Source organism: Xiphias gladius, chromosome 4 (assembly GCF_016859285.1).
Source record: "Xiphias gladius isolate SHS-SW01 ecotype Sanya breed wild chromosome 4, ASM1685928v1, whole genome shotgun sequence".
Taxonomy (NCBI): domain Eukaryota; kingdom Metazoa; phylum Chordata; class Actinopteri; order Istiophoriformes; family Xiphiidae; genus Xiphias; species Xiphias gladius.
Window position 1 is genome coordinate 8,587,460 of NC_053403.1, and position 27,802 is coordinate 8,615,261.

General features: G+C 41.4%; 1 protein-coding gene and 1 long non-coding RNA gene across 2 annotated transcripts in view; one reads left to right on the top strand and one right to left on the bottom strand.

Annotated features, from left to right (window-relative positions):
• Nucleotides 1-733: 733 nt before the first annotated feature.
• Nucleotides 734-6,318, bottom strand: LOC120789449. Its single transcript, XR_005707388.1, has 3 exons — nucleotides 6,226-6,318; nucleotides 5,952-6,142; nucleotides 734-823 (listed from the first exon to the last, which is right to left on the bottom strand). It is a non-coding gene; the product is annotated as an uncharacterized LOC120789449 (long non-coding RNA).
• Nucleotides 6,319-8,874: 2,556 nt separating this feature from the next.
• gphnb (gephyrin b) overlaps nucleotides 8,875-27,802 on the top strand; it is a 131,192-nt gene continuing 112,264 nt past the window's right edge. The window contains exons 1-3 of the mRNA XM_040126041.1: nucleotides 8,875-9,012; nucleotides 12,237-12,332; nucleotides 13,534-13,646. The gene's annotated coding sequence lies outside the window, so the exon portion shown is untranslated. The remainder of the gene's footprint in view (nucleotides 9,013-12,236; nucleotides 12,333-13,533; nucleotides 13,647-27,802) is intronic.

Genomic DNA, 27,802 nt, shown 5'->3' on the forward strand with positions numbered 1-27,802 from the left:
TGTGTATATTGGATTATAAATAGATTAATATATCCTTTTAAACTTTTAATGAACCCTACGCCAGCTGGGGTTAATTCAACGGATTTCCAGTCTTTTTTTTTTACCCCATGTAATATAGATATCCGGCGCACTCAAGGTGCAAGGAGGCCCTTAGGCAACTGCAGGTCACTTGACACATATTGGCTAGGTGTAAATGGGGTGTCTCAACCAAAAACAAGCTTGATAGTCTCATGCATTTCTAACCACAGGTTCTGACCTTTTGTGCATGCTTACAAGAGATAGATGAGAGTCCCTGCACATCCAGCAAGAGAGACATAAAAAAAAGTCCAGTAAATCCTGTTTAGCGTCTAAACTGGACTATTTTGGTTCTAAAAGTTCTAAACGACGTTCTCTTTACATTCCTCAAAATGTTCCATGCCTCATCGTTGGTACATTGTAAGAAAGCTGATGCTATTGAATTAATTTAAGTCCAACCCAATGCAAAAAAAGGCAAATCATATACATAGATCCCTAACTGTCAAACTATTCGCTTAACAAACATTTATGAGGGATAAAGGCTTTAAAGGCAGAAGTAATTCAAATGAGTGCAAAAGCCCTTGAACTAAAACCCGGTGAAAAGGGCGAGAGGTAAGAAATGAGGGAGGCTAGCTCTTGCTGCTGGCTGTTTTAGAAACTTACAGAGGGCATCGGCCGAGGAAGCACCAAATCCAGGGGTTGTCCCCTGACAGCATGGGTGTCGTGTCATCCAGCCTCAGGATTTCTCATTGAGCCCCGGAGTCACTCTGTCCAAATTCTCTGGTCACAAAAGGCCTGCCCAGAACAACTGTTAAGTGACACAGTCAGCACAACAGTCAGCTTGCTGTGGGACTGCCCAGGATGTCTCTCATGCCAACACTTTCACTTACAGCGGGTGGAAATTTCCCAACAATGTGATGGATTATCTTTTATTGTAAATTTTACCTGCAGCGGTGGGCATCCAGTGGCGCCCTTCCTCATTTCTTACACATAATCTAAAGTGGGCTCTCTCTCCTCTCCGCTCTGCCTCTCCGCGCCTCCCTGACATTCGTTGGTAACAAAAGCATATTTCGCCCCAGGGTTTATGAGATTTATGTTGGAAATACCAACACATACACATTTAGTGTTTTCTTTTCCATTTTTCTTGTGTCACAAGAGCCTGCTTTTCCTTTATAGTCTAGCATCAAACATACTGATCAGGCATGAATTACATGCATTGTAAACACAATCTGTGGTTTGTCAAGATTTATATTTCATCAAAACATGCTTAGATCGTTTCAATTTCCTTTGACTGATAACATGTAATCCTTTCCATACGGCAACATCATGTTTGGAACCATTTCCTCTGAAATGCACATTTGGGGCCTTCATTCACTGTAATGGTCTGTGATACCATTTTCAAAACTTTGGAGCAATGACTTCTTTCATGGCTTGTCATTTTAAATATATTTTTAAACATATTTATTATATTTTTCAATATAATATTAGTATTACATTAAGTTGTATTCCAATTTTCCATAGTGTTATGTATTTCATGTCTGGATGAGAAATAAGGATAGACCTATTACTCAATATTTGGTACAGCAGCACAGAGAACTATTCATTTATAATAGATGATAAATTCTTAAACTCCAACTCTGCTCAGAAATAAATAAAGACAACATTTATGAGCAAAAGCAATATTTTAGTAAAACAGAATTTGGTTAAATAGTCGATATTCATACAATGTTGCCATAAGGCAACAATTTAGATCAAAATAAAGTGTCCCCTCTTTTTCAGTGCACATGAAAAAATGATCATTCAAGCATAATGCTAATCATACAGTGTCTGAACTCTGCAGTAGCTGCTCTACACTAACAAAGCTAGCTGGGATTCTAGTATGTAGAGAACAAATTTGGTTTGGTTTATTTGCACATCTAAAGCAGACGAGAAAAACACACTGAAAGATATGCAGGAGAAATAATGAGAAAAGTTAACAAGAGGTTTAAATACCGCATCCCTAAATGTGCCAAAACATATCACATCAGTAACCTTACCAGTCACCCAATCAACCAACCGTGCCACACATTCATAAGACACACACAGTAAACACGTGAAGATGCAGGTAAACAAATGTAAGCAGACCATAAAATGCAGCGATCAGAGCTAAAGTAGTAGAATAAAAACACAACAAGACCAACAGTCTCTGCCTTGTTAGCTGTCCCATGTGGCTGCAATGCTCATTACACACCGTGGAACAAAACTGTTGGTGGATTAAAAATTAGATTTTGATCTTTATGACTACAGGAGCACCAAAAAAAAACAAAAAAAACAAACCTTTTTGGCCTGAGGGTGCTAATAGAGGAAAGGCCATGTGATGTTCCATAAATTAAAGGTTTTTTCCTGTACATCATTTTTTCACCTCAGATTCACAGACAGCTCTACGATGTCAAATTTGGCTCAACGTCCATCAGCCTCAGTTGTCCTTAGGCTTTGAGTTGAATGCATAGAAGGCAGGTTAACACAGTGGTACCAAAATGACAGGCATCCTATCCAATACAGCTGTTGTTGAGATAGTTCACTCTGGACCAAATTTCCGGACTAATCAACTGACTAAAAATCAGTCACACAAATTGTAAATTAACTGGTCAAAATGGCCATATCTTCGAGACTATGTGCTGAATTTTACAGTGGTTGTATTGTTGGGGAAGTCTGAGTATAAAACCATTTTGGATTGTATATTTATGACCGAAAGAGATGGATAAAAAGAGGAAAGTTTTTATTGTGTGAGCCGTGGACAAATTGAGCTACTTGCATTTGACTGACTTGGTAGACATTTGGTAAACCATTTTAATGGAACAGAGGTAATGTCTGTATCTCTGGTTTTCAGATTTTTCAGATTTTACTGCTTGTTTCTGCTGCCTGAAGATGGGTTACAATGTAGATGAGTGCTAGTCCAGACAGAATTACAATAACTGGTGAAAAGATATAAGGGTAAAATATAGAAAACTGTCCTCTTTTCAGTGCACATGAAAAAATGATCATTCAAGCATAATGCTAATCATACAGTGTCTGAACTCTGCAGTAGCTGCTACACTAACAAAGCTAGCTGGATTCTAGTATGTAGAGAATAAATTTTTTTTTATTTGCACATCTAAAGAGGACGAGAAAAAAAACACTGAAAGATATGCAGGAGAAATAATGAGAAAAGTTAACAAGAGGTTTAAATACCGCATCCCTAAATGTGCCAAAACATATCACATCAGTAACCTTACCAGTCACCCAATCAACCAACCGTGCCACACATTCATAAGACACACACAGTAAACACGTGAAGATGCAGGTAAACAAATGTAAGCAGACCATAAAATGCAGCGATCAGAGCTAAAGTAGTAGAATAAAAACACAACAAGACCAACAGTCTCTGCCTTGTTAGCTGTCCCATGTGGCTGCAATGCTCATTACACACAAAACAAAAAAAAAACTGTTGGTGGATTAAAAATTAGATTTTGATCTTTATGACTACAGGAGCACCAAAAACAAAAAAAAAACCTTTTTGGCCTGAGGGTGCTAATAGAGGAAAAGCCATGTGATGTTCCATAAATTAAAGGTTTTTTCCTCTGTACAGCGATCATTTTAGGTCACCTCAGATTCACAGACAGCTCTACGATGTCAAATTTGGCTCAACGTCCATCAGCCTCAGTTGTCCTTAGGCTTTGAGTTGAATGCATAGAAGGCAGGTTAACACAGTGGTACCAAAATGACAGGCATCCTATCCAATACAGCTGTTGTTGAGATAGTTCACTCTGGACCAAATTTCCGGACTAATCAACTGACTAAAAATCAGTCACACAAATTGTAAATTAACTGGTCAAAATGGCCATATCTTCGAGACTATGTGCTGAATTTTACAGTGGTTGTATTGTTGGGGAAGTCTGAGTATAAAACCATTTTGGATTGTATATTTATGACCGAAAGAGATGGATAAAAAGAGGAAAGTTTTTATTGTGTGAGCCGTGGACAAATTGAGCTACTTGCATTTGACTGACTTGGTAGACATTTGGTAAACCATTTTAATGGAACAGAGGTAATGTCTGTATCTCTGGTTTTCAGATTTTTCAGATTTTACAGCTTGTTTCTGCTGCCTGAAGATGGGTTACAATGTAGATGAGTGCTAGTCCAGACAGAATTACAATAACTGGTGAAAAGATATAAGGGTAAAATATAGAAAACTGTCTCTCTTGTTATTAGGATGATAGAACTTCCCAATTATTTAGCTTCAGCTGAAATCAAAAACCTGACTGCCGCTTAATAATAGTGATATTGTTACTACCACTTTTTGTTTTTACATTTGTAGGAGCTGTAGGAATTCTAAAAAGTACGAGGTCAGTTTCTTCATGTATTAGCCTATGTGTGTGTGTATATATATATATATATATATATATATATATATATATATATATATATATAATCTCTGTTTTCTACTTACATCACTCTATGTGAGGTCATCGATGAAACTGTGACACACTGGGTCAGAGTTCAAATTGACTGAACTTTGGCCCAGTGTTTTAAGTGCTACCCGCTGAGTGCTGAGCTGATGCACAAATGCCTTATGCTGCTTCTTTTGAAGGCCGCTCCAGGACGGCTTCAAGAAGGTCAACAGAGAGAACAAAAGGAAACAGACTGCTGGTGCTAAGGTTTAATCTCAGGGACCACATCTTTTGAAAATTTCCCAAAGGTTCAGTTCCATATTGAGGCAAATCTGACATTATTGGAACTGCCCCATAAATGCCTTGGAGTAACGTCAGATTCATATCAAACATACGAGTAGTTAACTTGTATGCTTTTAGTTAACGCCCCTAAATAGTCATTCATTTTCCAATTTACTGTAGAATGTACAAGCTACATATCAAATATTTTTTGATATTTTGATTTGGCACATTTACCAGAGATGTCACGGAGCAAATTAGATGTGACTTATGTTTTTAAATTAAGATAAATTCAACATTATGAAAGCCAATAAACACAATTGATGCTCCTCCATTTTCCTTCTCATATTTTGAAGTGCGAAGATGTTCCCTGTAGGCTACAAGACAAACCCGATTATCAAACAAATCATGTAAACCTGGGTTATTAGGGAAATCAAGTTACTGTGAAGAATGTGAAAGCTTTAATCGAGCTATTACCTCAGTTTGGATATTCATAGTAATCTGGTGCAATTTTTCCTTATGTCAGCTACTGGGTTTGTCCTCCTCACAGTATCTGTATCCCATTTAGACTAGATTTTCCCCTTTAGCCTTAAGGGGTCATTGAGTCATCTAAATTTTCAGATTTTCATTATTTGATTTTTGTGCCTAAGGGAGAAAGTAAAATAATGAATGAGGGTTTTCGCTGCTGCCTCTACTGGCATCCACTGAAACCAGACCAGTGTCAATGTCTCAATGAGGCCCTGAGTGTCTTTGAGAACACTCAAGGAGTCTTCTTTAAAAATACATAAATCTGGTTTCTCAGTACCGTTTTTGAAACTCTACTTAAGAGAAGTGTGCTCTTTAGTGTGCTCTAAAAATTTTAAAAAGTCTAGTGATAATATATCTCTTGATAGTATCAAATCGAACAATAGGTAAAAGAATTTGTCTAAATCCTCCTTCACATGGAAAATTTTTATACTGCCCCCTCCATCCCCTCAACCCCCTCCCCACTCCTGCTGGGATCTGCTGAGTCTGGGGGTACACGTGTATTCTGCTGACAAATGGCAATCTAGATATTTGATCTAACACTAAAGCGCTGACTTCACAGAGACGCTGGCCGTCTGCTGGATCCCCAGGCCTGGTGGACACAGGGGAGCCCGTCTGCTGGGGGCCTGGCCCTGAGGTGTTATGCGCAAGTGAGCGTGTTCTTGCATTAATGCCATTGTGGGGACAAGAGATGGTCCACACAGTTACATTATGGGGACTCACCTCTCATGTGAGGACCAAAGCTGTCTCCATTTTTATGTTTTCCTTCCGAAGCCTCCGTGTGTCATCTCGTCGTGGTTGTGTTACTGTCCTCTCTCAGATGCAAAGGTGGAAGTGGCGTGTTGTTGTTAAACTGCCGCAGAACTTCTTAGAGTGGAGGTCAGGGTAGAAATTTTTCAGCAAAAGCTGTCCGACTGAACAGAAATGGAGCAGCATTAGCCTGTATTTACAGTCATGTCCCTGACTACCTGACAAATGTAAGCCCAATATATTCTACCTGTAGCTGTATTTTGGGTTCCGCCGACTGTGGAGGGAAGTATCTGGTGCTTTAGTTACCTCATGGTCCACTATTTTCAATAGCTAATTGATTACATGGTTTGCCTGCCGCCTGGGGCTGGTCAGGTAGTATACAGAGTGTTTTTATTGAAAACAGCTGGAAACATGGTTAATGAGAGCGACGAGACTCAACCCAAATAGTAAAGTTGTGGGCCATAAAACCAAAACGACGCTCGATGATAAATCTTGGTGGATTGCACAGAGAGTTACACCTTTCACACTGTAATTTCATATATTGTTAATATGATATGAATCATTGATTAGAGCAGCTTTAACCAAGGTTTTTCAGCTACCTAAACTTAACCACAGAGGTGGCAGATCAGAAACTCTCACATGAATTATTTCTTTAATAGACATGGGGTCGATTTTGAATGCACTGCTATGTAACCTATTTTCTGTTAAGTTATGAAGGCATGTTAAATTTTAGGGGTAAGACCTAGTTTTTAGTTGAGGTTAAGGTTAGTGTTTGGGATGTAGTGCTTACGGTTCAGGTTAAAGTCGTCCCCTAGGAAATGAATGTAGAACAATACAGTGTTCTTGCAAAGGTGTGTGTACACATACTGTATGTACATAACCTTTGTAGATATTTAAATCCTACATACTTGAAGGTAATTTGTGTATTCAAATAAAGCGTGTAATGTGTGTGAGGGAGCCGAGTTGTAGACCTTCAGAGTGAGGTGATTTTTGCAAAACAGGGACCACCACTCACTTGTTCGAGGGACTGTTTTTTGGCTGATAGGCTGAGTACAAGCCAGAGAGCAACCTTAAATCCACATACAGGACCTTCCTGGCAATTCTGACGTCTATGAAAACTGAAGATGATTACACACCTAGGCCTGCACACGTGTTTCCATTTGTTGTGTCTGATTAGATCTCTTATCTTGACTGTGTGGACACTGACGTTGATTGACATTTCCCTCACGCTCTGTTGCATCTCCTCAGGGCAGGACAACTTACACCTTTTTTATTCTTACTGGATTAATTATGTGTAGAGTGACGGTACACGGCCTTGTTACACTAGAACACTGGATGTCACACTGCCTTTGACGCTGTGTTCCACCAAATGGTTTTCAGAAAATCTAGTGGATTGCTGGCTGGCACAAAAAAAAGTAGGCGACAACAAAGTGTGCTAGTGGCAGGAATGGAAGTTAGTTAGAAATGGAAAAATCTGTTTCAACATAGAGAAAAAAAAAACCCATTAGAAGGGTATCAACAGCCTTTTTGCAGCTATGGAGAGTTTTCCTCTTCTTGAAGGAACCTGGTAATTACGGAACTAATTAGGAATTTCCAGTATAAATCAGTAGTTACTTTTAGTTCTGTAGGATGATGCTGATGAGGATTTCTTTACTTTAAGGGGCAAAATAAAGTACTTACTGGTGATTTATCAATTATTGGTTGGTTTTCCTGTTTTGTTGTGCTCTCATTCCTTGGTACTACTCAGCATTTTGTGTACCTTTTTGTAAAGTTACTGGTTTGGTTATATTTGGTTTGATTACATTTAGTCATTAGTGTTTGCTTCACCATCTTGTTTTCAATTTGGGTTTTGCTTTCTTTTTACATTTTTCTGATTAAATTTGTGTTTGATTTGTAACCCCCATTGCCTCTTGTCTTGCGCCTGGGTGTGACAACGGGAAAGATAGTTTAATTCTGAGAAAAACTAGCACTAATAATAGCGCTGATTTGACAGGCTACATTTGTATATGGTAATTACACCGAGGGTTCATGACTGACAAATTGATGTGTGCAGTGGGAGAGTGGTTCATGCTCTCTCCATCAATGGATGTGGCAAAGTCTCTTTTCGGACAGTGTGCACAAATGTTGTGTGTGGATGTTGTGCATGGATGTCGGCAGAACAATGCTAAAAGCCAAAGTTATTGTCCAGCCTGATGTAGAGTTTTGAGAGCCCCCAGTGGCTCCTCTGGCTCTGGCTCTCTGCTAATGATGACTGACGACAGTTGATGAGTGGGATCTGTCAGACATAGTGGAGGAGCCCGATGAAAAGTTCACTTCTCTCAGAGCAATTAAGCTCTCGGGAAGTTGGTGTCACACCGAAAGATGAAGTATGAGATGGACTGCTGGTAGGCTGTGAGAGAGTTTTTGTCACCAAGGACTGCAGAGATGGCAGTATTGTTAAGAGTATGTGAGGTAGATGGTATGCAAAGTAACCAGGAAAGTGGCTTTTTCAGGTTAATTGTGGTGATGATAAATGAAGGTTTGCTGCAACACAGTCTGAACACCAGTGGAAACAAAGAGGGTAAAGGGAAATTATCTCACTGTGTTTGGCAATTTTACAAAAGTATTCAAGTATAATTGCCAAGTGTCTTAAGTTTGTCCTACAGAGCTAACAAGAGCGGAACCTGTGCGTTACACCTGCTTTTCTGAGTGACTCTTTGGACTCTTATTATTTCCTGTTTTACTTTGAAAATACTACCTTGTGTGTCTGTTGTTTGTTTTACTTCCTGTATTTATTTTTTCCTGCTTCTGTGATTGTTTGCCACGCCCTGATGTTTGTCACCTGTTCCCAATCACCCAATCACATTGTGTTTTTAAGTGTCTGAGTTCTTTTCCCTCTGTTTCAGTTCATCTGTGTTTGTTCCCTCATTCTCTCAGTGGATTTACTTCCCTGTGTTGGATTACCTGTCTTGTTCCTGGTTTAGTTCTCGTGTTAATTTTTCCTGTTACCTGTGTTCCTGGATTCCTGCCTGCCATCTTGTCCTACCAATTGACTGTAAGCCTATTTCACTTATTAAAAAGTTACTTCACTTGTCCAGCCTGCCTTAGTGCGGATCTACATTTGGGTCCTTTCTTGTGTGCCTGGCCTCTGCCCTAACACTGTGGGCCCAGCCTTTTGGCAGTGGTTCCCAAGCCTCTAAAAAGTATTGGAATAAAACAATCCGATAAGGGAATACCCCTCCGAAACTCAATGGTATGGAAATGCCCAATTAGATGCAATTGGACATGAATTCACCCGAAAGAGTTACTAAGTGACGTGTAGGCTCGTCCGCATGAATTGAAAATGTTTCAGCTTGACATGAAAAACTTGGATGTATCCTGGGGCTTAATGAATCTGCTTCATAGATGTGCAGAGGAGAGAGAGACTGGAAGGAAATAACAGAAGTTCCTGGTTACATCTGACAACAGTCTGAGGCCGAACTGGACACAAACACACAGGCACACTCCCACAGACAAGGTCAGGGTGTCCATTGCTAGCTAGCTCACGGCTAACATACAGTTGGTATGTTGGCAGTTTGGGGCAAACAAACAGTCTAGCAGTCAAATTCATGCAAATGATGTGGGGGGTAGGGGAACTACTGGTGTAAGGAATGTCATTAGTAGGCTAATATTTTGATGAAAATAGTTTTAACTTTATAGACTCTGATATATTTCTTAGAATGCAAGGCATGCTAATAGACACAAAATGATGTAAGGGTTAAGGTCGCGTTACAGTAAATAATCACATTGGCTTGTAGCTGTCACTTATTGTCCGGACCACACCAGATATGTGCTTTAGTGCAGTCATCCATGCCGGGAGGCTCAGTGCAACTACAAGTCCATATATAACTATGACCTACCTCAAACAGCTAAGCGATCCATATAAATAGTTGATTCTTATTTTTTTTTTCTGCACATACCACCACAAATCAGCGCTGCATCCTTTCTGCTTCAGGCACCATCCGCTTCCCAGCAGTTTAAGTCCCTCCACCTCCTAAGCCTCTTCCTGTAGTAGGAATTAGATTTATGTGAATTCAGCATGTTTGTCTATTTAGAATCAGTATATATCCATTTAACTCTTGTGGATCTCTGCCGGGGGTCGGCAGGGGAATGTGAGCTCATCCTGTACGGACTTGTAATATCACAGGAGTCTCACCACCAAATAAATACATGTTATTGCTGAAACACCTGACAGAGGTGTCCTAATTGTGAAGAAGTTTGCTTCACACTTATGGTGCTGCTTCCAGTTGAAAGATCCTAATTCAGCCTCTCTCTGCGCTTATATCAGATAAGGCTTTTTATATGTATCATTTTTCTTCTCCCTATAGCTTCTCATTATTTTATTGAGGGTATTTTTTTTTTTCTTTTTTCTTCTGTCACATTTTGGAAGCCCCTGGAGACTGTCTGAGACTAAGGGGTTTACAAATAAACTTAACTGACATTATCTTTGCTTGCATTTGCACACAGACAGGTGTAATTGAACCTAACGGCACGGAATAGCTTTCCCTCAGAAGGAGCACTGGGCCTCCATAGATTCTTTTTAAAGTCTGAAAAACAGGTCTCTCAGAATGGGATAATATAGATTAAACAGGAAGCCTTCATTAGGTTATGCCAGTGTATCTGCATCCATGAAGAGTGTGTTTTTTTTATATCAGTACTCTCATCATCTCTTGCTCTATCATTCTGTCATTCTACTGTCACTCAACTGAATCGCACAGGAGGAGATGGAAGCCTCCACCAGGAAATAATCCCTCATAAACATGTTGCCTCACAAACTTGTCACATCCATATTTTTATATTTAGGCCATCTTCGTAGCTGAGACAGCAGTTAACTTCAGGAAATGTTTGACAGGTTGAAGTCTGTATTTTGAAAAGCAAAAAAAATAAATGCCATAAAATGTAATGCATTGCGAACTTACTCGGGGAATGTAATTCAATGTATAGAAATGTATACATTGAATTACATCAAAATAACAGGTTTATGTAAGCATCATTCTAGACTCTGATTTAATCTCGGTTCATTGTGTGTAATAAAATTACAGTTTTGTTTTGAGGTTCTTTCTTGCAGTCAGAAATGCAAATTTTTTTTTTTTTCTTTTTCTCCAGTGTGGTTGGAAAGTTGGAGGGTTGTCATGACTGCTATTAAAAATCTGGTGTCTTTCCAAAACTGATCTCCAAGAAACGTTTGCTGTGTGTTCTGGCTCAGCAAGATATCCAACCAGGAGCTCTATGCTCAGCCCAAAAGCCCTAATATCCACCATGAGATCACACTGATCACTGAACACTGTGCTGGCTAGGACACATTCTGGGTATAGCCCAGAAGCAGACTCTACAAAACAGCCTTCAGATGAATACGAACGAGCAAAATAAAATGAGGAGGACCTAACTACAGTCTACATGTACAGTAACTCATGAAGAACAGCAACAGAGAGGCCAGGTGAATCTGACACTGACATGCAACTAATGAAAGTAACCAAGTACATTGAATGAAACATTAAAGTTTTGAGGTACTTTATTTTTTTCCAGTATTTTCAATTCATGCTCCATTATACCTCTGCTTCACCACTATGCTTTACTTTTCATCTGACAGCTGTAGTTACTTGTTACTTTGCAAGTAAAGATTTTGGATTAAAAAGAAATTAGTTTATAAATTTCCTTCATTTAAAAGATTAAATCACCCAAAATCGCAAAGAGAAGTTAAAGCAGCTGAAAATTTTAGTGTAAAAGTTCACTCTTGACCATGGAAACACACATTTGTTAAAACAAAATCTCAACTCAAGGTCCACCGACTAGCTTTTTACAGAGCTTTCAGCAGCATGTTATGATTCTTCTTCATGGTCTTTCATGTATTTAAAAGAAAAAAAAAAAAATCTAAACTCAATATCCACTCATTAGCTCTGGTGAAATTACCTCAATGGCTTTAACTTAGGCTGATATTTGTGTGTTCACGTAGGACCCATATAGTAAGAAGCTGATTAGGAAAACAGGTTTTCTGAGCGTTTTAGTTTGGCTCCACCTGGACCAGCTGCAAAATTAAGCTGCTGTTTACACATCAAGGTAGCAATTATTTAACACCCTGAAGGGAGCCATCTTCATGAGGACTGCTTAAAGTACAATACCTTAATATGATTTTGTTGCAAAAACTGTTACTTAAGAAAAAAACTAAATGCCATGCTTTTACTTCCAATGGAGTATTTTCTACAACTTCTACTCAAGTTAAGGATTTGAATAATTCCTCAGCATGCAGGTGTGGAAGTGAACTCACTGCATGCCAATCTGTCCCTGTGGAGGTGGCTGAGAAAGGAAGAAGCTCCAGCCGCCGCAGCAAAAGGCGGGGTGAGTTAACTCCCATACTTATCAGTAGCTGAAAGGCTGCGATGTTCACTTCTCAGGTATACACACATGTATTCCCACTCGGCCGCTTTCCATCTATCCTGCGTGACAGGTTCTCAGGCGTGGGCTTTTGATGACATTGTCGTGGGGCCTGAGCAGGTGACAGAGAACGTCGCCCAGTGTATTGCTCATCTGTACCCCCTACATTCACACAAACACGTGCACACATGTCCTCTTCTTTGTCTCCTTCACCCAATAATCTGAAGTGCACCATGCTCTCAGATATTTTCCCCAAATGGTTCCTCCTCCTCCTCCTCCTTATCCTCCTCCTCCTTATCCTGTCACAAGCAAGGTGCTTGCTGGATTAGGCTCATGATGCTGCTTTATGGCACATAAATCAGGAAGAATATTACAATGAAAATCGTAGATTCTTGTAAGTAATTTCATATCAGTGATTTATAACACAGTGGTGGATTTAGACAGATACCTGGAGGTTTGCAGCAGAGTCTGTCCTGGTGTGCTGTGAATATATATAAATACACAGTAGCAAATGGGGGAAAAATGAGAGGAAGCACTTGTCCCAGAAGTATGTTGCCCAACTGTAAATTAGCATTTTAAAGATTTCTTTAAATGGAAATTTTAATGTTTTCCAACACAGCTGCATGGGACTCTCATGGGTAATTTAACAACACCATAGGTTTATGTTAAGACCATGAGTTGTAAGTATTTCAACTTCATTTCTGAAAAAGTCATCCATTTTCAATTTAGTATGGCAAATGACACTAAATACTTTGGAATGCAGCATCCACAGCAGCTGTTTGTACGGTTCCTTCCAAAGATGTGAATTTGAGCAAATTCAGATTTCATTTTTGCAGTTGGAAACACAACACTGCATTTATAGTTGCTTGATTGACCGTAACATTGCCACACGATTCGAAAGAACTGTTAAACGTATTATCCGGTTTCTACAAAGTTTAATCTCGAGCTTCAACTTGCCATTAGTGCTGCACGCAATCAAATGTTAAGTTCGATTGGATGTTTCATAACAAAAATGCTCCTTGGGGGCCACAATTTATGTCCTTCCTTTAAGTAATTATTAGACATTGTGGGATATATGCTTGTTTGCTTTCTTGGTGAGAAGATACAGTATATCGTATTTTTATTTGTGTGCATCCATTCATGCTGGTGAGCATGATCTTATCAGTCAACAGAAGCAGCCCAACACCTCAGAGGAACTGCCTGTGCTGATAATCCTTCATGGCCTGAGAACAAATCCTGGATAAAGTTGACTCTAACCCCAGCCCACATTAACCAAAGGTACGGAGAAAGACAAACTGCTTGGCCAGACTTTGATACGATGTTGAGTTGTCTAACGCTTTCCTATCAGATCATGAAGACAGAGGCCGCAGCTACAGATCACATTTTATATTCCAGACACAGACGTCCTGGAAGCTGGCATGAAGACCATTGTTTGCTGTCAAACCTCACTAAGTTTTGCCTTAGGGAGAGGAATAAAAAGACCGGAATGAAGAGATAGGATGCCATCAGAGATGGCCGATGCTTGGGCAAATGGAGGTTTCCTGCACTTTGGTGCGTTTCATCCAGAGAAATGAAAATTAGGTCCCTCAACACAGAAATTACCCCAAAGATAAGAAAACCCTTTATCTCCCCCTTTCATCCAACAAGGATCATTGATTCATAAATGTAGATGATCGTTCAGGGTTTGATGTGCCCTTGAAGTTAGTCTGTCTGTCTGTCTCTCCCCCTCTGTCCTCTTGAATCTTTTATCAAATCCATGTTAGCTGCAGTTGGCTAAAAGTAAGCGTGACACTGAGCGTTTTCGGAGTATTCTTCACATCCTGCAATATTCATACCGCCCTGTATTATTTTAGCTTTTTTTTTTTTTTTTTCTACCTCCATAGGAACTCCACATTTGCTTTAAATGACAGTGTGAGCTGGAGTCTCCCTTGTAGCTCTGCAGTGTTGATAGACATCAATGAATCGCCTTATTTTTTTTTTTTGTGCAGCCATGGAGTAATCTAATAATGAGGTCCATCTGCGGCAGGGACAATAGGTACAGCACCTTCACTTTAATACTCAATCTTGGTTGGCACAGACAGCATCATATTGCTAGACTAATCCACTGTCCGATGTCACGGCATCCTTAATCTAATTTACCATTCCATTTGGGGCTCAGATATTGCTGTTGCCAGTACACCTGTTGATTGCTAACACTGCTCTCCTCATGCACCCGACCGACAGTACACACACACACACACACACATACACACACCCCCGCCGCTCGGCTCTCCCTAAAATGGTTTCTCCCACAGTTTCCATAGCAACAGTCCAGTTTTAGTGTTCTTTTGTTTTTCCACACACGAAGAGTGGCTAATTTTTCAGAATGAGGGTCTTTGATGAGAAAGAAAGCTAGGTTGCAAGATTTACATAATGAATGGATGCCATGCTAGATCAGTCACCACCTAGTACTGATGATTGCTTTTTGATGAATTTCTTTCCTCCATGTCCGCAGGTACCTCAGCGGCGGCAGCCCATTGTGTCCAAAAAGCAAAGCTCACATTAATCTATTTAGGTCAGTCTTTGTCTCCTTGTGCCGCCGTAGCCTTAAAATTGTAGTCAAATTGCACTAACCCTGAGGGCAAATGTTAATGGGTTACTTGAAGCCATACACAGGGGTCTCACACAAGCAGACTTTGTACCTTGAGGTAAACTTAACACTTCACGCTAACCTTTTCTCAGGGCTTGAACCTCCTCTCACGTTTCCTTTTTCTCATCTGCCTCCTGTTAAGCGCACAGAGTGTGTTGGGGTGCATTTATCCGTGTGTGAACATGCACACATTCATATGTTTGTGTGTGTGGAGTGGGTGATGTCAAGAGAATGGGAGACTTTAATCACACCCTCACAGATGTGTGCGGTATTGATTTGTGACTGTTTTGTGAGCACTGCTACAGGCCCTTTGGGAGGGACATAAACCCCTCTATCAAAGCGACTTCCCCACAGGGTTTGTACTGCACTAACATACTGCATCCCGTGTGTGTGTGTGTGTGTGTGTGTGTGTGTGTGTGTGTGTGTGTGTGTGTGTGTGTGTGTGTGTGTGTGTGTGTGTGTGTGTGTGTGTGTGCGTGTGTGTGTGCGTGTGTGTGTGTGTGTGTGTGTGTGCGTGTGCGAGTCTGTTTTTGGGGAGGAGTACAAAGGTGAACCCGAGGTACTCATTAAACCACTCCAGCACTCACAGGGGAAATGTATAGTTCTCTATGGATGTGAAATGGTCGATTCCTCCCCCAGAGAAACCAAACCTTATAAATAAACAAAATTGGGATGAGGTTCACATTTCAAGGCACAAAACAGAGATAGGACGCTTGCCTGTGAAGAAACACAATCTCTTAGCTGAGTATTCTGGCCTGGTGAGTACTTGCTTTGATAAAAGATTTTCCCTTCCTTCAGGTTGCTGAAATTACATGACCTCTAATGTGAACTGGTGCCAGTGGGATGCTACCCCTCCCTGTGGCATTGTCTCGTCTGCTGTTGTCTTTTCCCGCTTGTCACCCTTTCATACACACAGACACTTTCGGTTACTCTCTAGTAGTGCTGGCCTCAGCATCCAGGGGGGCTAGAAAAGAGAGCAAAAAGTGAGACCCATCCTCCCTTCACCTTCTCACTGCCAATGGATCTGAGAAAGGGACTGTGTTTACTGCCATGGCTAATATCCTCTAATCTGTGAGGAGTGTGAAAGAGAGAGCAAAGGAAGGAGGCTGTACAAGAGACAGTAAGAGAATAGAGGTATGGCTCAAGAGTGAAAGGGACTTGGGGGAAAGAGTAAAAACGAGAACCAGACAGAGTGAATGGCCAGTGGACTTGTTAGGGCACTTGTTAGCTTCCCTGATGGACTGCGAATGGCTCAGTAACCCCTCTACGTCAGGCTGGCTGTACTGCATGCTCCCCTGCTATATATTCAACACAAAGACACATACACGAATTACCATGCAGATTCCAACATACATGCAAACAAATGTGCTCATTAAAAAGCCTGTGAAGTGGGCAAGCGTCCACATATAATCTATTGTTTCATTAGACAAATAGCCAATGGATCATTAGACTAAATATGCGCTCTGTCAAGCCTAAACCTTGATCAACAATGTTCCCTGAGTGGGGCAGTGCAATACAGAGCTCAGATTTCCATGCTGCAGTCCGAAAACACCACCTCCGGGTTTAGTTTTGTGGATTGAAATAAAAGTAAGAGTTCTAGTCTGTGGCGCAAGGTGTAAAGTTGTGACTCACATTTAGGATTTAGTAGGACATAGTAAAACAGGACTTTTAATTTGGCTGAGATTTGTTTGCAATTCTTTAAAATGCTTCTATTAATCAGATAGTTTAAGTCTTCAGTTTTTTGTTGGCTGAATCCAATTCAAAGATGTAAAATAGCTTATAAATGTACACCTTTGACTGCTACAACTATTTGACAAATAACACAAGGGCTGAAAAGTGTTTGGTAGCAACTGTTATTTAGTTGCTGCTCAATTGGGGTTTTTTCACATTATGTGCCTAATTCTTCCTCAGCTGTCCTTAAGCTGCCGTAAAACAGACTCTCATGGCTCATTGCTCAGTTAAAATGATAAATGGCATAAACTAAAATACGTGAAACTTAAAGACTACTCTAAATACAAATGGAACCACATAGGTCCAAGCTTACAATTTCATGACACACCGTAGTATTCTAACTTGTTTTAAAAAAAACTGTGCATCATGATGGAGGCAAAAAGTCAGCAAGGAAGAGAACGCTTTGGCTGTCAACTTGACTGGTCCTCCCTTGTCAGCCATTTCTCAAACATGACCAAACATTTTGTTTTCATTGTCTCCCCTTCCTGATCGCTTCACTCCTGTCAAAGCAGAAAGCTATTTTTCTTTCAGCTATGAATCATCCCTATAGATCCGTCTCACAATTTCAAATAATAAATTGAGGACTTGGGACAGAAAATATCCCCATGCAGCCGTGTACAATCATAACGTCAACATGACTGTGTCTGTCTAATGCATTATCCGCTGTAAAATTCCCAAGCAGTGCCAGTACACTGGATATACTTCTACCAGCTAAAACTTGAACGTTGACTGCGTGTTCACTGGTAAAATAGAGTACAAACATTAGTAAAACATCACTGCCAGAGCAAGCTCATTTTCTTTGTCATGTTGTTATTGTTGTTATTATTTCTGAATGGCAGATGTGTAATGACCGGGAGGTTGTTAACACTGAACTCTGGTTGTCTTTTATGGTCACAATCTCAGATTTGTGCATCGTTCTGCACTTCAGGTTATACGTGATAAATCCAAAGGACAAGGGTGGAAATTTTAATTGCCAGGTTGTAAAACACTCGACATTGCGCTTTTGCTTGCATGTGTTTGCTTATCAGGTTTTGATGGAGGTTTAGGTAGAGGGCAAGGGGTGCAAGAGCCACACGATGCTTATTAATTAGATGGGTGCCGTGACATTTGGAGTCTTAGCTCATTCAAGGCATTTAATATCTGTAGCAACATTAGACTTACTTGCTTTAAACCAGCTTTATGAAGCCTGTAAATAATTTGGTTTTCATATAATAACTTAGATGTCAGAAATGGTTGTGGCCTCAGGAGTCCAGTTAACTCCTCATGTTTTGCTAATGCCCTCCCCTGTTCAGTTTTTGTCCAGTCATAGCTTAGCAACCATAAACTGACACAGCAGGCATATCTGGTTTTGGAGTCAACATGCCCAAGTGGTATGTATAGGACACTAATAAGAGCACAACTTGACATCTAAAAAGATAGAAGGGTGCTGCCATTTCTTGGCCTTTTCAAAACCAACAGCAAACAACACAACAACCACAACAGCAAAAGTTAGAGAAATGAAACTGCGTGTTTTAAGATAAGCTGCTAATGTCAACATGCCTGGCTACTAGCTACTATCAAATTTAGTAACGTAGTGTTACGTGCAAGGCCAAGGCCCTAGCTACATACACTGACTGTATGGGTCCTGGTTAATCATCATCCTTGAAGCTTTTTTCTCATAAAAGTAAACCGTCTTTTGAAAATACTACCCACAAAGCCAGTGTGTGGCTTGTCCAAGAATGCTTTTCTAAGTTATAGTAAGCAAGAAGTAAGACATAATAGCCTGATTTATTCCTTAGTTGCTCCTGCTTTTTCCTTATAACACGGTACTAGGGCTAGAGAAGATGATGGCTTTTTACTTAGGACTGGTAAGCTTTAGCTCCTATCTTTTTAGCATCATTATGGCACTGAGTTACCATGTATCATGTATGTAACCGTCAAAAACATGCTAAAGCCAAGAACACAAGAGCAAAAGTTCAACTGGATTAAACGGTGTGTTTGTCATAATGTATTCTGTTAACGTTAGTATACCCAACTAGCTAGCAAACTACCTGCAGTACTAGCCAAGCATTACCTCCATGGCCAAATGGAAGCATTTCATTTGCTAGAAAAAATTATGTTTGAAATTCTCAGGACTTCACCCACCACTGGGTGGGACTGTAAAGGACTAGATAGTAGTTTTTCCTTTTAATGAACTTGGTCCAGAAATTACCATATATTTTGGATGGCAAATCTGCCAACATCACTCTGAAATGCATAGTTGACAATGCAGAAACGGTAACTAAGATGGGCAGAGTTTAGCTGACTGTCAGTTCTTTCTTACTTTGAAAATAGTTTCTGGTCTGTTGGAAAAAGGAATAGGTCTTGTCTACTTCTGGCTCATGTTGGAGAATTAAAAGCCTTTGTCATGAGCTTACGTTTCCAGAAGATTTACCAACAGCTAATCTTGACACACTACTGTTTCTCTTACTTATCAGCACATTTACATTGGTTAGTCAATAAATCGATGACTATGAATTCAAATTTCACCCTGCCATAGACTCCATCTATACTTCATGTGTTCATTTTCACCTGTTAGTTTTGTTGTGTTGGGGAGCATTCGATTTCATGTCTCTAACTGATTTGTATTTAATGAACATCATTGATTTGCCCTCATCAAATCTTCATTAATCCCCATGAACTGACTGTCTCAGTGTGTGTTCATCATGGTTACTCCGCTGGAAAATTAATTGGTGAACTAAGCAAATGGATGAACAATATTTCAATAAACCTTGTGGCATATCCTTTTTCTGGTCATCCACGCTATCTGTTTGTTCTCGCCTCAACAACACCTGGGGGTTTAAAACGAAAGTATGTCAAGCTGTGTGCACATGCATACATATCAGCACACATGTATGGCGAGGAGTATGTCTTATTTTAAAGCGTCCGCGGCTGCATGCATACACTGCAGCTGAAAAGCTGGCAGACCAGAATCGCTTCCTCGCTCTTAACAGTGTTTCTAATGCAGTTCTTCTGGGGTGAGAGGCACTAGCTGAATGTATATTAAGCTCCATCTCTCATACTCTGCATGCTACAGCACCTGGAGGATGGGCCAAGCATCAGCTCCAGGGCTCTGAGTCAATATTAATCTCCCAATATGAAAGACTGGATTATCACTGGGGTCGATTGCCCGGGTCTGATGTAAGAGAAGTGTATAATGGGAGGGACAGTTGGAAGGAGGGAGAACGAAATGGAAGGGGCTGGAGGAAAGCAAGGGGAGAGAGAGAGAACTTCCAGTGCTTCTGCATGGTAAACCTTGTTGCGTGTCTTGCAAGTGAAGCACCCTGAAATTGATTTTAATCAAGAGGAAAGAGTTACAGCAGAGAGCAGGATTACAGGAAGGGGAGGGGGGATATGAGGAGGGAGCCAAGGACACTAGAAAGGTGGCTGTCATAGCATGAGCCCATCTGCTGGGTACCTGTGTGTATACACTACACATGTACTGTATGTGTGTGTTTGTGTTGCATGGAGAAGGCTGAGGAGGATAAAACATAATGTTGGTCTCAAGGCCTGAAGAAAACAAGCAGTTATTTAGTAGCTTAAAGGGTTAAACTTAGAGGTTAAATCAAACTTTTATTATGGTTTTGTTTTTTGTTTTTAAACTAAGTGAATAAGAATCCTGTGCTTATGCTGTTCTTAAAACCAATCCCGTGTGTGTGTGCATGTGTGTGTGTGTGTGTGTGTGTGTGTATATACCTGTGTGTGTATATGTATATGTACATTTTTTTAAATTGCCTTTCCAGTTTAACTTGACATATTACTTTTAAATTTTTCAGTATTTAACTTAAAGTGGCTATAATCAGTATTTCTGGCTGGACTGCAGCAGCGAGGCCAGCCATACAAATGCAAATGTCCGTGACTAATTGAATGAGTGATGAAATTACACCATTGGTTGTTGCTCTTTCAAAATGAATAGCGCCTTCATTGCTACATTTACCGACTTTTTTTCAAAAAAGCACCTAGCGACAAATCTAGTGACTTTTTTGACAATCCTTTGCTACTCTCCGTAGAAGAGAGTCGCCAGTATATATTTCCCCGCAAGTGTGAGGTCAGGCTTTTCCCTCACAGGCACATCTCTCTATGCATCTTATTCAATTGACCACACGGCAGGTGACATAGGCGTGAATTAGGCTCTAACTTTCTTTCTGAGTGATCATTTTACAAGTAAATATAGCTGAAATCACAGCACAGCCGTTATCTTTAACTAATGTGTGTGGTGATTTTGTCAGACGACGTCGAGCAGCGGCTTGGAGTTGGCTTGGAAGTGACTGCTGGTTAACATGTAGTCTTAATGGGCCGCGTTTCAGTCACTGTTTCATACTTGTTCCGTTGTCTGACAACAGAAACAGAAAAACATGTAAAGGAGAACAGCTTGACCATATACGGTCAAACCATACTCTAGGTTTTGACCTTGTCTTGTTGTAATAACAATGGATCCCATGACTGCTTGTATGTGAAAGGTGTCACTCATCACACGGAATTATCACCTGAGACTGGAGTTCCCCTCAGCTCTATAGAGTTTTATAGCATCTTTCAGCTCATTACTTTGGTTTTCCAAACTTATACAGTATGGTTAGTTAAAGAGCTGGTGCTTTCTAGCAGTGTGAGGACACATCTGGGTCTGGTTGTGTGTCCTCCCAGTGTGCGGTGATGGCTCCGAAGAGCAGTAAAACATTCAGCAGCCCAGATTGCGACCTCCTCCCAGGTCTTTATGCCTTCTCATCTCCTTTCCCACTGAGATCACTTCTGACTCTTTGTCGTCCTTGACCCACTGCTGAACTATCCCTCCATTATCCTCATCCTACAGAACCCTTCCCTTGCATGCACACACTCCGCCCCACAGGTTGTTGTTCCCCTGTCCCAATCCCTCTCCACCTCCCCTCTTCACACCTCTTCTGGGCCAGAGATCCGGCTTTAGCTCCTCGACAGCCATCTCTGCACTGCGACACTTAGTTCCCGTCCGTTGCCTGCCGCCTGCCTGCCGCCTGCCTGCTAATCGGGATTGGTGGGGAGGAACGGATCGCTGTGAGACATGACCGTCCTCTGGAGCCCACAGAACCAGGCCAAGGTCACTCACATCACTCTTGCGCTGCTGCTGCCCACAGCAAACATGGGAGAAAGACAGAAAAGGGATGCTGGAGTTAAAGGAAAGAGAGATAAGACTGCCACTGAGCACCGCTTCGAAGCCGAATTAGGTCTTGTGAATTGAAGAGAACACAAGTCAATAGCAACACTGGAGTTCATTTTATTTTTCAAATGAGCAATTACAAGGAAAGGATTGGAATATTATCATCATATCACATGCCTGTTTACCCCCTTTTGAAGAAATATTCAGGGTTGTCACTGTGTTTGAGTGTGAGCTTATAGGTAACCTATTTTCTGCTCTCTCCTTGATCAACACTCATCAATAATTCACTCTTGGCCCATTAGTTTTGTGAGAAATGCCTGGGACCAAGTTAAACTCGTCAGGAATTCATTAACGTGGGCAGAAACATATGGCAGCTCTCACTGAAGAAGTTTTAGAGAAGCTTCGATGAGCAGAAGAGTTCAACTGCACATTCAAAGCAAACAGTGTGCAGTTAACCTTGAGATGATATTTACATCTATTCCGATCCAGTGCCGCATCAGATTGTTGGGAGTAAACAATTGAGTAACCCCCAACCCCTTTACACATTTACAAGACACACTTACAAGACATATCTCCTCAGATCTCAGTCAGGAAATGTTATGGAATAGTGCCATTCAGCGGTCCATTTCCCCTCAGAGCTGACAATGTGTTTTTACGGAATAAGTTGAGCGATGGATACTAAAGTGGGGGCCTCTGTCAAAAAAGCACACAGTGTTATCATCAGCACGGCTGTTCTTTTTTCCAGCCCATTGCCTTTGCTGTAATTTGCACTCTCTAGCATTCTCCCCTCCCTCTGCCACCATTATTACAGACAATGTTTCAGAAATCAAAGCCGGTTTCCCAGCCAGTGTTCACACATTTGTCATTACATGTCAGCAGGGCCTGGGGATTTTGCTGCTTCACTTGGCAAAAAGCAATTGTGTGCGTCAAGCTGCGGCTCTGTCATGGACGCTGACACACACCTGGAATGAGAAGGGCTTGTGGATAAAGACGCTTCTGATGTTATTAGGCTGCATCCTTGGTTGTAGAGTCCTGCCTATTTTACATGTCCCACCTGTGAGCGTGTCTCTTTTGCCTGGCTTTCATCCACACAATTGTCTCTAAGCCCTCTCAAGGCCTGAGCATCCCCGCTTCCTCCTCAGCTAAAGCTCAAACCTTAACAGGCTCTGGCTCTCTGCCGAGTCCTCAGCACTGCTTTCAGAGCCAAGCTTCCAAGTCCTGTAATCTCCCTCTGGCTGTACACACTGGATTGTCACAATGATTTCTGATTAGGTGCTTAAAATGATTCTATTTTACTGCTGGAAGAGTGTATAGTGTTACATAATTAAGTACCACTGGATGGGGACCAGGGCAATGAAATCTCTTATGACGGCTTAATCAGAGTTTTAAAGGAAAATTCCAGTTTTTTACAACTTGTCATATTCAGCATAGTTTCATCTTTATTCTTGGTTATACAAACATGTTGCTCGTTAAAGTAATTGCTGCGATATGGGGACAAGGTAACCTACAACATGTACAACATGGCGAGAAACAGAAGCGGTCAGGCAATCAGTCAGGTTGTAAACAAACAGCTAGGCCAGATGACATACACACTTTAACTGGAGGTAAAACCAAAAACCAATGCATCCGAAATGTTGGTAAGCATCAATGTTGGAAGAAGTACTCAGATACTTTACTTAGACAAAAGCAATACCACAATGTAAGAATACTCTGATACAAATAAGTCTGTGTTCAAAACTCTACTTGAGTAAAAGTACATAAGTATTGCAAGCAAAAGGTACTTAAAGTATCCAAGTTAAAAGTTCTCATTATGCTGATTGGCCCTTTTCAGACAGCTGGAGCCCCAAGGTCCTGAAAACCAATAATTTGTGGGCACACGTAATTATCTTGTCTAGTCAGCAAGTGCTTTCCTGTTAGTTTTATGTGGGAGAAATTACAACTCTATCATTCTTATTAGTAAGTGTTAAGCACAGCGTAGCTGCACAACACAGCTCCAACTGAATAGGTCCAACCAGCCACATTACCGAAAACACCTGTGTGGGCATGCACGGCCTAAATGCATCGTATTATCTGAGGTGATCATATTTATAGTAAAAACTAACTCATACCATGCAAATGAATGTAGTGCAATAAAAAGTACAATATTTCCCCTCTGAAATGTACCAGACCAGAGGTATATACTACAAATACCCTAAAACTGTTCCGAAGAACACTGATGAAGTGAATCTATTTTGTTACTTTCCACCACTGGTAATAATCCCTCATTTGACAGGAACAATGTGTAAGCCAATAGAAAATTCCCAAACAACCGGGCCAGCACCGCTAAGTGACCTAAATTGAATCAAACACACCTGCAATGCTGCAGGTGGATGCGGGGTCAGGCTAACTTGCTCGTGGTGCATCTTCCACTGATGACACTTAAGGAACTTCTACCTTCAGTGAGGTGTGTTGGGGCCTTTTCTGCTGTTTATGACACTCCCCCGAACCTGGAGCAGAGCCTGGAGGACTTCATGGGGTAGAGGGCTCGCAGAATTAGCTTCATTAGCTTCAGGTGAGAACAATAACAAACTTAGTGATTGTTCTAACTTTCTCTCCGGTGAACGTCAACAGCTATGCATCCACACAGTGTGCAAAAACTGTTCAGGCACTCTTTTCGGCTCCGTGACGCGGTTCACCGCCGTAGACCTCTTGAAACACGAGCATGAAAATGTCGTTCAGGCGGAGAGCGTTTCAGAGCCTACACTCTGTCTGCTTCACATCAGTACATTTGTTTTGGAACTCTGTCAGTGGCATTGTACAGGGAAATTGCTCAGGTGTGCAGTGCACAACAGTGAGTGATGTTAATGCTGTGTGTGACAGAGGAAGCATTATAGCAAATGAAGGACATTTCGGATTATAGCAGGTTTAGGCGCATTTACAGACCAGGCTGCCTGCTGCCAAAATGTCATTACGTACAAAGCATGTGTGTGGTTGATGTCTCCACATGCCAGTTACTCGTGCTGAAATTATAGTTGGTAGAGTGTAAACATAATTTTAACCACACATTTAACAACAATTTGACTGGAATCTGGGTGATATGAAATCAACAATACCTTTTAAAGTGGTGTGGCCAAATGAGACTAAAATGTTTTGAAATGATATGAAAAGCATGACTTGATGCTATAGCCTTGTGATAACTGATAATTCCTCTGTGTGTGTGCAAGCTGCTGATGGTGATGTCATGTAGCTTGCGGACATCGTAATTTACTGCTGCTTGCTCAAGTGCAGGCTTGGAGAGAACCTAAACCCATCTGCGCCTCTCTCGTGTTCAGATGAGTACCTGGAGCCCTGTGCACCACCGCGTCTGCCTGTCAGAACTGCAGGGCGACGACGCAGGAGGCACGTGGGCAAGTGGGCAAGAGGAGCGCCTTCGGCTGGTCGTCTGCTGGCCACGTGTCGCAGTCTCTGCAGCAGCCGGAGGTGTGTGAGCTCAGCGGAGAGCCATGCTTAGAGCTCCGTACACTAGAAAAAAAGCAACGTATTTGTTGCTCGCACTTCTGAAAGGAACCCAGCGCCCTTGCTACTGAGGGAGGTGGTCATACATTTGTAATTGATAATCGGTTGCGCACAGGCAGCAAAAAGTGCCGCCTGCAGAGACAAGGAATTTATTGTTGGTTTGGAAGTAAGGCCTTGGTGGAGCGGTTCCCAACTGGGAAAAGCATGATGTTGTCCCAGATTGACATTTTAATCCACTTTATTTTGGAGCCTAAAGGTGTTCTTTAGTACTATCATGTAACATTGCTTTTATTTTACTTTTATCTGAGTACATTTTTACACAAGTAATTTGACTTTTACTGGAATAAAATGTCTTTAAAGCAACAGTACTTTCACACGTGTTCAATTTGCCATTTTTTTTCTTCAATTTTCTACATCTATGCAAATAAGTAAAATAACCCTATGACGGTCTCACTGCTAGTTTCTTGCCTTGTTTGACTTCATTTAGGGAAGTTGTGTTTCCCTGAGAGTGCTTACAGGAGGGGGGGGGGGACTTGATAATTGGGTGCGAAAACAACAACGGGGCTCCAAATGTCAACAATACTAAATAGCTCATTGCTGACATTGGGGAGAGGAGTGAGAGCCGCAATCCCATCACTGAGACTGGTGCAGCCGTGAAGGCGGTGAACAGCTTAAAGAGCCCCTACAGGGTGGGATTTCACAGAAGCCTCCCTTCTTGTGATTTTTCAAACAATACAGTTGTCAAAGGGGCTAGATGACGACTCAGTAGATCACACGGAGGGCAGCAATCTCTCCCACTTTACTATCGCGTGCAGGTCTAATCCATTACTGCCACCGGAAGAAATACCAGAGTAATCTGATCACAAGTGGGAGCTGGCAATTTGTGGGATTACTCAGAGCATGTTTAGTGGAAAATATGATACTTTCATTGTGAGCGTCTGGACGCGAAACAGAATCTTACACATCTTGAAACAATTGCTGCAGATAAGACTAATGAAGTTGCAGCTTGAAAACTGAAATAAATTGCTTTTCTGCTTTTTTTCTGAAGCAGAGAAACCCAGACATGAGTCAAAATAACCGCATTTTGCCAGCGGGTTCGTGCTTGAGTGATTACAATTTACAACAGGTAATATTAGTCATGTGTCTTGGCTGTATTCTATTTTGACACGAGTGTTTAAGAGAGCAGAACCATGAGGCAAAATCACAGACATGTCAGAGCTTTAGAGTTAATTAGTGGCACAGATCTAATACCCACAGTGGACATTTACTCCACCCACTTGTGGTTAAGGCAACACATTAATTGGGTCAGTAAAGGACTTTGTGACAGCAGGGTGACACAGCAAACGCTTTCATGTCCATCAAAGACCAGATTCTCTCATGGTCTGTTCTCACCCCTGGCTCAGGCTGTTACCTACCGGTTGGGACCTACAGTTAATCAGGGGTCACTGACATACGCCGTTAAGTCCACTTTATGCGCTAGTGGCAAAATAAGTGGAAACTATTTCATTGAAAAGGCTTGCTTAATTCAGTTCCAGAGAAGGAAACATTAAACTGGAGTGATATTAGTCACTTCACACAGACCGGTCCACATACGCACGTGGGGCTACCCGATACATATTAATGTGCGCCACCCTTGGCACGATCAGCAGCCGGCGGCATTAATATTCCCTCTGATTTCCATTCGCACAGGCATTAAAATACTGACATTAACATCATTACCGCCATGGAAATATATCAACAAGTCATGTTGAATTAGTGTTAATGTGCCCACTGACAGGGCCTGCGCTCCCCTCTGCCCGGCTGAAATGCCAGCATGCTGTTTTCTGCTCAGCCTGGCAGGAGGCCTGCTCTGACTGCCCACTCATGACCCTCAAACACTTGCTGTTGTCAGGGAAATAGATCTGCCTTTCTGGTGTGCTAAGTTCTTTTTTCTTTTTTTTTTCCCAAATTGGATTAATAGGAGTAATAGGAGGTTGTCTTACCCTCCCTGCCATGCTTTTTATCTCTCGCTAATTGTTCTCGCCTTCCCCGCCTCCCGCTGTCTCTCTACCTCCAGACAGTATTTGTGCTCGGTGTCTCTTCCCCTTTCTTCTACTCCCTCCGTCAACCTTTTACACAAATGATCTCCAATCGCTTCGTCTTTTTTTCCCCTTTTTTTCTAACTTCATCTAGCCATTGTTTGCTACTGAATGGCTGCTCATTCCGTGGAGGAAACTGTGCTTTTCACAGACTGGTATTCAAAAAAGAGGTGCTTATCTCACTTCCTGGGCAGAGCGCTGCTCTCTTTCTGCTCCTCCGGTTACTGTGCACAGTAAGCCTTCATAGACGTGTGTTAACACCGTCCAGAATTAAAAGTGGACATGCAGAATGAGAGAGAAGGCACAACCTCACAACGCTTCACATAATGTGCAGTGCACACAAACCGGACAGACT